The sequence below is a fragment of the Arvicanthis niloticus genome, chromosome 2 (assembly GCF_011762505.2).
Source record: "Arvicanthis niloticus isolate mArvNil1 chromosome 2, mArvNil1.pat.X, whole genome shotgun sequence".
Lineage (NCBI taxonomy): Eukaryota > Metazoa > Chordata > Mammalia > Rodentia > Muridae > Arvicanthis > Arvicanthis niloticus.
The window spans coordinates 105,632,114-105,643,754 of NC_047659.1; the positions used below are offsets into that span (position 1 = coordinate 105,632,114).

At 37.4% G+C, this 11,641-nt stretch overlaps 1 protein-coding gene across 1 annotated transcript in view; it reads left to right on the forward strand.

Annotated features, from left to right (window-relative positions):
- The window catches only part of Plcb1 (phospholipase C beta 1), a 664,193-nt gene that overhangs the window by 209,169 nt on the left and 443,383 nt on the right, over nt 1–11,641 (forward strand).

Below are 11,641 nucleotides of genomic sequence, written 5' to 3' on the forward strand. Positions count from 1 at the left end.
GTTGTCTAGTTCTCACCTCCCGACAAAGTCTGGTTTCCCAAGGATATAATGGCTACTGGCCTCAGGGTGCTGAAAAACAAACTTGCAGCAGAATATGGACATCACCACTTTAATTTGTTGATGATACTGCCATCTTAAAATAAATGGCAGCACTGAAGACAGAACAAGGACCTCATCTATGCCTGGGAAGCGCTCTTTCCCTGAGCTATTCTCCAACCCTTCCTCCCAACCCTTTTTTAAAATATTATTTTAAAATTTCAAATCTGATTTTCAGGAAGTTAATTTTCATCTCATTTTCTTAAATTGGAGAAGTTGAAATGTCAAGAGTGGTCTGGGTAGGCGTCTTGTTAAAGGAGCTTTGTGGATCCACAGGCAGTGTGGGAGAATATGTTAATGAAGGGATCCTTTATTGGACAACGATGACCTCTGCTCAACCTGTATAAATACAAACATAACTTATCTAAAATGTTGCAATGTTCAAGTCTTATTCTATAGCTCAGATTACGGCATCAGAGACCATAACTAATTTTCTCACCAACCTGGTGAGCCTGGTTTTCATCTCCATCTTCTCCCACACAGTGACATGCCCAACAGCCCCATAAGAGAGTATAGACAGAGAAGGATTTCTTCTAAAGCCTTCCAGAATGAGTCCAGTAGAATACTTTGTTGAACAAGGTATGTGGTCTGAGGTAGATGACTGCTTAATGGGTAGAGACCATGAAGAATGCTGGGATAAAGGCCAGGTGTAGTGGTGCACACCTTAATTCCAGCACTTGGGAGGCAGAGGCAGGTGGCTCTTTTTGAGTTTGAGGTAAACCTTTTCTACAGAATGAGTTCCAGAGCATCCAAAGCTACAAAGTGAGACCCGTTCTTTAAAAAAAAAAAAAATGCTGGAATAAAGTTTGCAGAATTTAAAAAAGGAAATTTAAAGTAAAAATAAAAGTGGAACAATGCAGTTTTAAAAAGTTTAAAAAGTAGAACAATGTTGAAATGTAATAATCCCAGGAATTGGGAGACTGAGGTGGGATGTCAAGTGTGAGCCCAGTCTGGGCTGCGCAGCAAGAAAACCCTGCGTTTTTTTTTAAAAAAAAAAAAAAAAAAAAAAAAAAAAAACAAATAAACAAAACCAACCAAAGAAGCAAGCGAATAAACAAAAAAGTAAAAAAAAAAAAAAGATAGAAAAGAAAAAAGCAAACAAATAAACAAAACCAAACTAACAAAACAACAACAGAAAAAGAGAAGGCCATAAAAAGGCCCAGAGACAGCATGTGCAAAGCTGCCGACTCAGGAAAACAGCATAGAAACAGGAGAACACGTCCAGTGTAAGACTAGAAAAGCCCCCACAGAGTAGATGTTTATGAAAATACTAAGGCACCCTGCAAATATTTATCTATGTATTTGTAATGCCTTTATTTTCCACAGCATCTTGCTACATAAAAATTCAACACTGGGCTGAGAATGAGCTGTGTTCTGTGCCTGCTGTGATCTGAAATGACATTTTTAGGAAACGGAGAAGGCAATGTGATGCCCGGCTAATGAACTTAAGTGTCGACTTCCAGCACGGTGCATAGGGTGAAAATATGCTCTTCTGTGCACAGCCTTTGTTCAAGTCACTGGGTTTGAAATGTCTTATGGGAATGACTTTAGGAGACTTTATAATCTAAATGTAAAAAAAAAAAAAAAAAGACACCTCATATCTTTATCTCTAAAATGCATAGCTCTTCCTCTCTCTTGCTCTTTTTCTCTGCCCCTCTACCCATTTACGAAGGGCACTTACTAGCCAGGCACTGTGGCACATACATCTGGTGTATGATGCTCATATCCACTCTGTGGGCTGATTTCAAAAAGGAGGTCTATGCTCAGACACAGACACTGTGGTATCAGATCTATTAGTAGTTCTTGACCCAGCAGATTAGTTTAGTGGCTTGTGTCCAGCATTGATTGAAATAGACTTGACTAGAATTCAAAATTCAGTCTTGTACAGGGCAGCTTCATTCATGGAACACTTTTGTGTACATTCAGTACCTCTTCCAGGTCATGGGACAAACTATATGTCTTTGCTATAAGGTCACATGAGAAAGATTAAAAGATACAAATGCAGAAAAGATGACGTCATCACCTTCATGATCCTTGGGATTTAGCAAATCAGTAGGTGTGCTTAACAGTAGATCAAGCAAGGACAAGGGGCTCTCAGTTCTTGCCAGCTGTGCCACTGATGAGCTTAAAAATGGTGTTCCTTTTTTTCTGCTGAACCTCACTTTCCTGATTTGTGCAATGGGGGTGTGCTGGATTTCTGCTTATAAAGGTCCAGTTTCTGCTAGCCCTTTATTCCAAATTTTATGAGGGAATTAATCCTACTCCGATGTTTCATATTATAGATTTGTGTCCAGCAAATTGATAAAACCCAAAACTTCTCTCAGTGGAGATGAAATCAGGTATAAAGAAAAAAAATCAGGGCTCGATCTCATGAAGGTCACAAGATATCAATAAAAACGAGATAATATTTATGTTAAGGTTTACACATGGCTTCTTGAAAGTAATTCTAAATTAAATTTAGACCCCAGAGGAAAAGAAGTGACAGTGTTGAAGACCTCCCACCTTTATATCATGTGCTACCCCCAGGCTGTCTATATTCAGTTTTCAATGACACATATGGCAATATCTGTGAGAAACATTGCTATGACGTTTGAACTGTTTCACACACTTTCCTGGCCTCCAGAAGCTTTGACTGATAGAGGGCAATTTATTGCAGATCAGTAATGCTAATTTCAATATGGATGCTTTGTAAATATCTAGGTCAATAATTACCATTCTAAATTGTATATAGTATCAGTAGAAACCCATGAGGCCTATTAGGGTAAAATTAAATTTTAAAAATTGATTAGCCTTTGCTTTTATAATCTCTATGTAGAAAGTGATACTTTCATTATCACCATTTTGTAACTATAGTCCGAAGGGTTTAGCAAGGACTTGGTGATTTCTAGGCAGCGTGCACCTAGGCTCTGGGTGAAGTAGCACTGAACAAGCCAGGCAGACAGCTCTGCTCCCTGTATCACTTGTGTGTTGAGAAGGACAGTGAGGGGAAACTGAGCCTGCAAGGAATGAACCAAGGTCTGTGTTGGCTGACTTCCTATGGGGAAGGATTTCTACCTTGATGAGTTTCATGTTGCCAGCCTGATATCAGAAAGTGGAGAATGGAGTAAAGCATGGCCTCTAGTCCCATGAACACATTCTGTAGTGTCTTAGTATGGGGAGAAACAAATGGCAGGTAAGTCTCAGTTAGAAAAATAAGCTGGGGAGAAAACCACAGACTGTGAGTAATGCAGAGGCTTTTTGTTTTACACGGCTGTTACAGAGTAAGTTGATGAACCAGGAATTTAATGAGAGGCAGAATTGAGTGAATGACCCACCAGCAGAGCATCCAGGCAGAGGGCCGGAAAAAACAAACAAACAAACAAACAAACAAACAAACAGCAAGGGCTCCAAGTTGGGAGCAGACATCAATGGAACTACAGTAGGGTTCAAACCTGAGAGTGTGCCAGTGGTTTGAGACATTTTCTAGCGTAAGTAAGGAGACAGACTTCTGAGACAGACAAAATTCGAGTCTGTGGAAGCAAAACTAGTGGACACTACTGGTGTCTGTGTTGAGAACAGAACTCAGCACTTAAAGGAAGAAGCAAAGGAGACCAACAGAATGGCTACTCCAGACATCCTGGATAGTAATGTTGGTGACTTGTGGTCAAAGTGATAGCTGCTGAGATAGTAAAAAACATGATTACATGTAAATATTAATAAAGATGAGAACTTGGCATGTATTGATGTATTGGATATGAAGAATGAAGAAAGAGAATTTAAAAAGAACTTTTAAATATTTTTACTTTGTAAAACTAGGTTAATTAATTTACTATGTCCTGAGATAGGAAAAGAAGAGGAAAGGAATATATTTTAAATGCATTATAGAGTTTGGATCTGGACATTAGATCTAGATATCTAGTTTGGATCTAGAGTTTGGTTTTGAATAATCAAATGGTTGTGTTGCCTGTCAAATGTCTAATGTTAAGAAAACTCATAGTGGGTTCAGAGATGTTGGTCCTAAAATAAAACTTTGGGTATTTAAAGCTTGGGTGAGATGTCCTAGTGAATGTTTGTTTCAAAGAAGGACACTAAGGCTAGGGAGTTTCAGTAGCTAAGAGTCCTTGTTCTGTAAGCATTAGGACTTTAACTTGAATGGCCCCAGCATTGTGAAAAGCTGCAGAATAGTTGGACATGTCTGGAACCCCAGAATTGGGAAGCAGAGACAGATGGATCCTGAGAGCTCACTTTCCAACTACTCTTGTCAAAATGGCAAGCTTCTGGTTGATTAAGGAGCCTTATTTCAAAGTATCGGGTCAGGGGAAAAAAAAAAAGAGACTGTGAAATCCTGTTCCAAACTCCACATGCTCACTCATGGGCACATATCCCTGCACACTTGTATATACTATGCCCACATATGAAACACAATGTACAAATACACACAGAAAGAGATGTGGGTGGAGATCGAGGTAGGAGAGAGGAGAAAGAAGTCTCAGAACTCAATCCTGATGTCCATGGCACATAGATTTTGATGAGTTTGTGAAGAGCAAGCAAAAGAGTCTGTGAACAGTATTTTACCAAAGAGTTGACAGCAGAAACCCAAGCAAGCAGGCACTTATTGACCAGTGTCTCTCTAAGATGAATGGAAATACGAAAATGTAGCATATGCTTTTATATTGCGTATTAGGTAGCCTTGAAGAGCTGCAATTTTAACGTGCACTATATGAGCAAACCCTGAAAATATTTGGCTAGAGTAAAATAAGACATGTAAAGAGGACAAATGAGGTGTGACTCCATTCAAAGGTCAGAGAGCCAGAGTATTCCCATTCAAAGAGTAGAGTGCTGGATGCCACAGCTGTGGGGAAGGAAAGTGAAGGTTGTTACTTAGTTCAGAGCTCAGTTTGAGAAGATGAAGGAGCCCCATAGGTGTATTAAATGCTGGCTGTATACCACAGTGTGTGGTTTTTAAAACCTGAGATTTTTGTGAATAAAAAAAAAGCCTTGAGTAAAAAAAAAAAAGTCAGAGAGAAAATAACACAGAAGAGCACTGATGTCCCTCAAAATGCATTTAAGAAAGAGAAGGTAGCTGAGGTTGGGGATGGGGTTCAAGTGGTATTTCCTCCTCGATATTTATTTTCCTACTGAATCTTCCTATTTAAAATACCACTGCACATTCTTTCAAAAATCTCCCTATATCATAAACATGTTTTGCTAATATTCATAAAGAACTGTTTATTTAAGGGCTGTCAAACCCCAAATAGCTCATCATAGGATTTGGATGCCTGCATAGAATTTTCATAATGAGCTGTTATTTGGGTGTTCGTTCTACAACAGCGGTTTCAATGAATCATCTCTGATGCTCAGAGTTAAAATGAGAATGTAATTCATTGTCCCTCTTGGTGATTATCAGCAAATTTCCTGACATTGTCTAGATTTATCCTTGTGTGAAACTGCAGACAAAGTCTGATGTAGATGTTTGTGGGCTAGAAAGAAAGGAAGAAAGAAAGAAAGAAAGAAAGAAAGAAAGAAAGAAAGAAAGAAAAGGACACTTCATGCAATAAAATCAAAGGGCTCCTCATTTTCACTAACCAGTTAATGAGATCAACCTCTGGCCTTTATTCTCAGCTTCAACCATTTCTTAATTCACCTCACATGTTGCAAGAGCTTTTTCAGAGTTGTTTTTGTGATTCTGTTTCTATAAATGTGTTTATATTTTTTCACTAAATGGAAGCAAAATAGAGCTAAAATTTCTTAGAGCCGTGCATGCGTGTGTGTGTGTGTGTGTGTGTGTGTGTGTGGTTTTGACAGCTATTCAGGATTATCTTTAAATGTAAATTATATGGCATGGTTCCTTTTTATGTTCATTAGATTCCATATATGTCAGTAGTTTCCTTGGAAACAGAAACCTTTATATAACTTTGGTAGCAGAAACATTGGGATTCTGGGGTTGCTGAGAATGGATGCCTATTTGTACTTAAAATCCTATAGCTGTGTTTACCTGAGCCTTACCCTCAAGGACATTTAATAGTGGACACAAAAAGACCCTGAAAGTGGCCATTAAGGCGCGGCCAGCCTATCTTCTCTAATGGCTGGAAGCTTTTACTTTTTCTAAGGCATTTTTCAGATATGAGGCCTTTACTGGGATGTTAGAACAAATCCCCTTATTTGAGCAGATCTTAGTATGTCTCTTAACTGCAGTTAAATTTGAATTTTTGAGCAATTCCTACGTTATTCAGTGTATGTGCATATCCATTTATAAAATACAAAGAACTGAAAATGTGTATGCTTGAATTCATGTTCTGAGTTTTTATTATATCAAATCTGTTGCCTTAGTGCCTTCCTATCTAATAGTTCCCAAGGCACTTAGTTGTCTAGGAATGAAAGGAGGCCACACCTCTCCCAAGGGACTAGAGGAGTTAGAAGACAGGGTGACAGACAATATGTGTGTCCTGGTTCCTGATATCAAAAGCATTGTTTGTTGGAATCAGTTAAAGTCCAGGTATTTTCAAAAGGTTTTAGGTCTTGATAATAGTACTTCTGTCTTATGTGATCTCAACCTACAAACAGAGTATTCAACTTGTAGAGGTGCAGGGTAAATATCTAAAAACATTTCTCAATTTTAATTCTTTCAAATGAAAAAATTATGCCATCTTGTGGTTTTCATTGTTAACAATTTTTAAAAAAATAATTCTACCCAGTGACCTGTGCTCTAAAGCAGTAATTTAATTGTGGGTTCTAATATAAAGATATGAGAAATACTAGGGGAACTACTAAAATCTTGATGCCTAGTCCTCAATCAGAATCAATTAAATTATAATGTGCAGTGTGGGGCTTAGACACTATATTTCCTCTAAAGCTTCTCTGAGACATACTTGTGTTCAGTCAAGTTGAGTGAGAGGTGCCAGCTAAAATGGATAATTTCTCTTTTGAAGACTGTAATTTCAGAATTATGAAACAGAAAGACAATGGGAACTTTCCTACAATCTTTCAGTCTAGACCTCTTTAAACTTGACTCCTGTTCTCAATTAAGAAAAATATGTGTGTCCTATGGTTTCATTTCCTCTGACTACGCTACGGTGGAACATCTATGGGTTAAGTCTTCAACACATGAATTTTGAGGGGACATAACACAGCCAAAAGAAATATTTCTTCGCAGTGGTTTTAAGATAAAGTTTATAACTTATTTCTATAAAGAGTAATTCTGACCTAATAAAGATAAGTGATCTGTTTTCATTATAATCAATATGATTGTCAAAGTGGAAGAGATCATAATAGTTCAGATCATTTTTAAGATTCATGTTATGCTTTTCTGCGTGACTTTACTGGAGAACATTGCTTTTCTGTTGGCATGAAATTTTTTTATGTCCTAGAGAAACCAACAAGTGTCTTTGTGCACTGTAGAAGCACAATAGAACGTAGCAACTACAGCACAAACTTGGGTGTGAAGCAGTGTGCCGAAAACAATCACAAGCTGTACAACCCTCTACATCATTTTCTGTAAATGAGAGTTGGTTTCCTTATCTGGAATGCAGGCTTAATCTCAATGTTTACCTTACCTGGTTGCTATAGGGACCCAAGAATAAAATGCATGAAAAGTAATCAACACAATGGTAACTTCATTGTATCTGCAAGATATATTTTGTCTATCATTATTAACATATGTTGATGAAATGTGTAGGCAAAAGCATGTTCAAATTAGGAAATTGTCTTGTATGTTGTAGAATTTCATGTCTTACTTTGGATTCCTTCTTATTGAGAATTGATTTTATTGTATCTCTGATCATTAAGCCTACCTTCAAAAATCTGTTTGTAATATATTAACCATAAAAAAACAAATGAACTTGAAGTCTGGTTAATTCTGTAGCCAGCCACCTACCCCAGAGAATCGTTGTTGCAATTCTATTATAAGACTCACACTTCTTATTTAGAAAATGGTCCCGATTTGCCAAGAGTTTAATAGATTTTCTCAACAATCAAAATAATTTTAAAGCAGTTTGCTTTCAGTTAAGAACGTATTGGCATTTCCTCCCTGCATTCCAAAGCCACTGAAGCAAAATCCAAAGCACTTTGTTTTGAAATGAAATAACAAGGTTTTGGGTCAGAAAGCCCCAGATTCAAGCCTTGGTATACACATTAGTTGAGAGTTCCCGAGAATGTGCCTTGGTTTGCCTGGAATGAGAGGAGCAGGTGAATGGAGCTGTTGGCTGCGTTTAACAATGGTGGACAACAAGAGCACATTATGTTTGGTTTTAAGGAACTGCTCATCACTACTCACCTCTCAACCTGCTCCAGGTTCCTTACTGGTGTTTTCTTCGAAGCTTTAAGATAGATAAGTATGCATATATATTCATTACACTACCTCCACTCGGGAGATGAGATTCTAAAGTAGTGTGACATAAAGTCTAATGCAGAAATACTGGAATGCTAATTGACAGATGATTTAAGAGATGAGAGAGTTTAAAAGGAAAGTGCTTTGTGAAAATACACAGCCTATCCCTCGAATTCCTGACTGCCTTTAAGACTCAGAGTAGATAGAGCACTAGTTAGAGTAGATTGGGCACTAGTTAGAGTAGATAGAGCACTAGATAGAGTGCTAGTTTTCATGAAGTAGGAGGTGTGATTGTGATGTTTGTGTTCCCTCAGAAATTCCTATCAACACTTAAGTATCTATGAAATGGTATTTATTAAGAAGGGATAAGGTCATGAGGGTTCTTTTCTAATAAGTGGCTTATTGCCATTTTTAAAATGGCCTTACTAAAGAGTTCCACATTTCCCCCTTCTGTCATGTGAGGACCCAACATTCAAAGTATTCTCTTAAAGCAGAGAGTAGCCTTCATGAGACATCGAACCCCCAGCCAGCTATTCCCCTCCGCCACAGTAACAATCAAAGGTCTATTACTCTCAAAACTCCCAGTATCAGGCACTTTGTTGGCACAGCATAAAGACCCTGAATTCTGAAAGCTGATGTTCAGATGATGTAATGCCATTAGAAGAGACCTGTGGTACTGCCCTCATTTAAGGGACTCATATTCCACATAGCAAAATAAAGGAGATGAACAAGGACTTCAGGGGGGTGGCCTTTCTATTTACCACCGTCTTTCAGAATTATAGGCATACAAACCTAAATTGTTTTGCAGTTAGAATGTGTGAGGCAGTAAGATCTGCGAGGCACCATGCCAGACTGAGAGAAATGGAAGGGTATATTTAGGATTATTCTGAAAATTCAAAACTTTCTTTCATTTGTCATTCTGTCCTGTTTATGAAGTGTCCCCTCCACCCCCAAACACTTGTAAAGTGCTTGGCCCAAGCACAGTGTTCAGAGGTGGGACTTTGTAAAGCAACTAGATTGTAAAGGCTTTGTCTTCATCAATGGATTAATCTACTGATAGCTTCATATTTAGAAGACTCAGCCAGTTGATATGATCATTGTAAATGTATCACTGGAGACTTTCCTTTGGGGCATTGTCTTGTCCTTTAACTATTACTGTTGCCTTTTTATTTTAGGAGGTCATGAGGTAAGTGATCTTGGCTACTTATATTCTGCCCACCATGAAATTTGCTTTCCCTCAGTCCTAAAGGAATGAGTCCAGTGTACCGTAGACTGAAAATTCTGAAGCTGTAGGTCTGATTGAATATTTCCTCCCTTTAATATTTTTTTCAGTATTTGCCATAGTGAGGGTTTGTCTTCATAGTGGGACTGATTCCAAATGAACAATGATGATTCAGGATTTGTTATTTCTGTTCAGAATAGTGTTAGCCAAAGTAACTTTCCTTTTTACAAATGTTAATTGAAACTGAATTTCATTATCTTTAGTTGAAATTAAGTGTGTTAGTCATTTTTTATGTTGTAGGAACTTTATTGTTTTCATCCTTTAGGAGCTTTATATGGATTTAATAAGGCTTTTTAAAAGTGTCATAGATTAGGACACATACAAATGGCTTGGGAAATTAAACAATTGTTGTTAGTGTTTGCATTGTCACACTGTCTAAAGCGGGAGTCAGTGAGTGAGCTTGTTTCTGTATAAATCATTCCCTTGTTATATTGTTCAAAAGTGAAAATATGTTTATAAGCCTTTGTCTACAAATTTTTTACTTGCAAACATGAATACCATATGAAAGAAAATATGAAAATCTAAATGAAATTCATTTAAAATCCCTCATTTTACACACACTTGCACTCATACACACAGACACACATGCATACATATACACAGATGAATAAAAAAAAACCCACAATTTTATTTTTACACATTTTTAAAGTAACAATGCTTGAAATAAACTTCCCACGGAGACGATTAGAAAAGAATAATGCTTACAATATAAAAATAAAAGTAAATGACTGAATATATTTTTCATGTGAGTTAGTGGTTGATAGGCAGTTGGGGAAGTTTGTTGAAGAATAGATTATATCACAACAAATTAGATGTAATATTTAGTTTTCAGGTCAGTTGTGCAAAATTTCATGACTTGAAATGATTGTGCTTCAGTCATATAATTTATCTGAAGTACAGTGTAGAGCATTTGAAATATTGTGGAAATGTGGTAAGAGACCTTATTATTTTTCATTTTTAAAGGAGAAATGTTAGTCTAGTTTATAAAATATGGAAAGTCTTGAGAGATTGAGTGTGCTCTGTAATGTTTTCCTGATATGTAACTGCCACATTAGAACTAAATTCTTTCAATTGAATTCTAAGAAATGTTCCAAGATCTAGAACCTCATCAAGTATCTTTTACTCCAGTCTCTTCATTGATCTGCACCTATTTTTACATCCTGTTCAATACAAGATTCAAAATTGAAAGATGAAACCATTGTAGAAAACAATATATCAAACTGAACCATGCTGTCTTAGTTTGAACCATTCTGAACCATTCTGAACCAATATATCAAACCGAACCATCCTGTCTTAGGGTTTTAGTACTGCAAACAGATACCATGACCAAGGCAAGTCTTATAAAAGACAACATTTAGTTGGGACTGGCTTACAGGTTCAGAGGTTCAGTCCATTATCATCAAGGAACATGGCAGCATCTAGGCAGGCATGGTGCTGGAGGAGCTGAGAGCTCCACATCTTCATCTGAAGGCTGCTAGCAGAATACTAGCTTCCAGGCAGCTAGAATGAGTGTCTTAAAGTCCAATTCCACATTGACACACTTACTCCAGCAAGGCCACACCTACTCCAATAGGGCCATACATTCTAATAGTGCCACTCCCTTGGCCGACCATATACAAACCATCACGCATACCTTGCTTCGAGACTCAGCAGGTTTCTTATGCAAAATAGAGTTAGATAGTACAAAGAGGAAGTGGGGAGCCTGAAGTTCTGGGTTGTGCTCTTGGAGTGTTGGTAGAATCTTTGCCCCAGTTAATAAAGTGAGAAATTATTGGTTCTAAAGCAAAAATTCACCTCTGATGGATCCAAATCAATTAAAAATATTTCTTTAATCTTACCAAAATAATTACTTGAGTAGCATTAGTTGATATTAGTTGCATATGGCAAAAATATTCATACACCATTAATGCTAGACCTACTTGGGAGGGGTTCTAGAATTACGCATTCTTGGCACTGTG